Source organism: Notamacropus eugenii, chromosome 5 (assembly GCF_028372415.1).
Source record: "Notamacropus eugenii isolate mMacEug1 chromosome 5, mMacEug1.pri_v2, whole genome shotgun sequence".
Lineage (NCBI taxonomy): Eukaryota > Metazoa > Chordata > Mammalia > Diprotodontia > Macropodidae > Notamacropus > Notamacropus eugenii.
Window position 1 is genome coordinate 450,274,765 of NC_092876.1, and position 3,677 is coordinate 450,278,441.

Below are 3,677 nucleotides of genomic sequence, written 5' to 3' on the forward strand. Positions count from 1 at the left end.
CTAGGATAGCTTGCCAAAGGTAGAGACATAATGAAGACTGCTAACTCCTCTCATACCTTTCTACATTCTTTTCCTTCAGCAACCTAAAGTGAGCTTGGTCTCTTCCATTTTCATTCTCAAACCTAGAATCCAGGAATGCCCAAAGCTTCTTAAAGCTTGAGAATCCTGATGGATCTGAAACCCTCCCACTCTCTTCAACTGTGCTCCACCCTTCACAGAGGGCATTTTCATAAATAAGGAGACAGATTCATACCAATGGGCTTTGGGATAGATTCATAACTGTAATTCTATTATCTTGAAGATAATTATTCTGGTCTTTAAATTTTATCTTTGTCCCTCCCTCCCTTCCTTCTTCCTTCCTTTTTTCCTTTCTTCTTTTCTTTATTCTTCCCCCTCTCTTTCTTTCTTTTTCTACCCTCTTCTTTTCTCCTTCCTTCCTTTCTTTCTTTCCTTCCCCTCATTCTTTCCTTCTCTTTCAGGTTGAAATTTCAGACTTTTTTTGCTATTATTGTCAAATGGAAGAAAAGGAAAAATCTAAAGAAGAAAACCACTGGAAAAACTGTTACACTTCAGGTTTTATTCCTAGAGTCTGGAAATCATAAGTCATCTTATTGCTTTTGATATTGGAATAAAAATTGTGTAAATATTTTATTCATTCTGCAATCCATTCTACAGAGATAATATCTGAATCTTTTGATATTTTTCTACCCTGCTTAATTAACTACCTTTAATCCCCAGGAATTAATAAACCAACATTAATAAACCAACTTCAATTTACTCTTCACTCAGCTAGAGAATTTTAATATGAGTTTTAAAATTTTCAAAGGTATAATGATGTTTAAAAGTATTTTCCTTGGAAATAGCTAAATAAATATATCAAGAACAACTTTCTTCATGGCATTTATTTTCGCAAATTTGATTAGAAACAGATATGACCTTATACACTTTATTATTTTGTTAAAAGGTTTCATACTATTAAGATACTTGAGCTTCTTAGTCACTACTTAGCAAACAGAAATAATAGCATCAGTGCAAACATGATTTGATGGCTCTCTACAACACTACCATGATTTTTACCTATTTTTATTTTTAAATTCATCCTAGACTATTTCTGCTTTGACTGCTGTGACTCACTTTAAGCATTAAATTGCCCTTATTCTTTGTCCCTTGTATCATATAAAGTAGCTGTAGGCAAAAACATATTTAACAAGGATCAAACACTTACTCAATTATAATTTCCCCACAATATCCAAAACATGTACACTTCAAAAGGAGGCACTATATATGGGATACTGTAATGGTAATTTAAATGGGAAGATCTTTCCCATTCATTAGTGCACCCATGTGACCTGGAAGTCTGAGTCACATGGAGCTGGTGGTGAGAGAAGTTTGCTGAATGAGTGGAACAGGAAGGATGGAATAGAAAGACAAGGCACTAGAGCAGAGTTGAGAGGAAATAGGTCAGAGAGCAGTCAGAACTGAAGGACACAAACAAGCCTAGAGCTGTCTGTGAGAGAGAAGGGCATTTTGTTTAAGGGAGTCTGTTTGTTATTTGTTTAAGGGAACTGGTTTGTGGGAAGGTTAGTAGGGGAAAGGCTCGGGGCTGGTGTTACTCTCTACATTGTTATTGTGTATAGATTTTTTGCTGCTATGATTCTGGTGTCTGAATGAAAGTTTTGGTTCTGTCTTCCATATGGAGAGTCTGGTGTATTTTGGGATTCAGAATTGCACCAAGAGATCCAGGGCTGCAGTGTGCTATGTGAATATCTCATTGGAGTTACAGATACTAAACTGACTGAGGTTTCCTTTCAATTAAGCAACAATGTTCAATAAAAGACTATTACCTTCCTATGTGGATACCTATTTTTTTATGGTGCCTATTATAAAATTTACCTCTCTCTCTCTTCCTCTCTCTCTCCTCTCTCTCTCTCTCTTTCTCTCTCTCTGTCTCTCTCTCTCCCTCTCCCTCTCCCTCTCCTCTCTTTCTGTCTTTACATATCTGTGTCTCTATCTCTCTGTGTCTCTCTCTCTCTCTGTATGTCTCTCTGTCTAGCTGTCACTCTCTCTGTTTTTACATACCTCTGTCTCTCTTTGTCTCTGTATTTGTCCACCTGTGTTTTTGTCTTCGTGTGTGTGTGTGTGTGTGTGTGTGTGTGTCTTTCTCTCCTTCCAATGAAGTCTGAGAAAATTGATGAGCCTTTTCAGGACACTCTCTAAACTGACTTTTCTCAGTAATCTAGCTTGCCTCTAGCATAGCTAGAGGAAAGGATGATCATCTCATTGGATCACCTATTAATCTCAGACCAGTTTATATCTAAAAGCTTGTTCTTATTCCATATTATTAATTGATGGATTTCTACATTTCGTTTGGTTTCTAAAACTAGTTTGATAATTTTTGGTCTTAAAAAACTGTTAATAGAATACCAATCTGCAAATCTTAGATTTCCATTGCAAATTATTTAATTTTTTTTAAAAATGTGATTCAGTACGGTTTGAATTTGTACTATATGAATGAATTTTCTTCAAGGTTCTGTTTCCATTAATTAAGTTGAGAAATTAATTTTCTAGCCCTAGTAAACCGAAAGATCAATAATGTCAATAATTTTAAAAGTATTTCAAGGTTTGCAAAGCACTTTACATGTGGTGTCTCATCCCTGCGAAGTATTTGCTATTATTATCCCTATTGCATAGATAAAGAAACTGAGAGACGTTAAGTGACTTGCCCAGGTCATTAAGCTCGTGAGTGCCTGTGATCTAATTTGAACTCAGATCTTACTGAATCCAGTCCCAGAAGTACATACACTGTGCAACTCAAATTACCTTTTGCAATTACAGACGAAAATTCTTCTACCCCTCAATTATGTTACTTTCTCATTACTGAAGGATCTGCTTGTGTTTCATGATCCATATCAAAGGAATTCAAGATAACTGAGTCTCAAGTAAATAAGTGAAATTTCTTCTTTTATTACCAACTCTATAATTGTTTTTATTTGCTTACTAACTGAAAAATATATTCAATTTCCCTACTTAAAAGTACATATTAAAATCAAAGCATGCTCTATGATCTCTTTATTTTAATATAAAGATAGCCCTATATTTATAAATAATGTGAAAAAGATTCCAAGATACCTATTGCATGGGCAAGAATAGAATTCTGAAATTTTCAAAAGTAACATCGTTATAAAAAACACTTTTAACTCCAATCTGTGCCCTCTTACCAGATGACTAGGAAGTTCTCTTTGGTATATAGATCCAGGGGTTCCTTAATCAAGCTTGCTGATCCTGACATAGCTTCCTCAGCACATGCAACCAAATTTTGGCTAAGATTTCCCAATGAAACTTCCTGGTCAAAAGACATAAAACGTCCCAACCAAGTGTAATCACTCCCTCTTAGATTTGATGGGTGCCTGAAACTAAGTGAGTCTTCATACCTTGATGACTGTCCAACCACATTCATTTTCAGATGGAGATGAAAGAGACTGACTTCAGATAACTGAAGTGCCAGTATATGTTTGCTGTATATCTTAGCTGAGTTAAGTTAAAGTAAACTTCATCCTCCACCAAATTTTTAAAAGATTTTTAAGCATTATCTGTATAAAAAATAAAACTAATTTACAATTCTCCCCCTCTCGATTGTATATATATATATATATATATATATATATATATATATATAT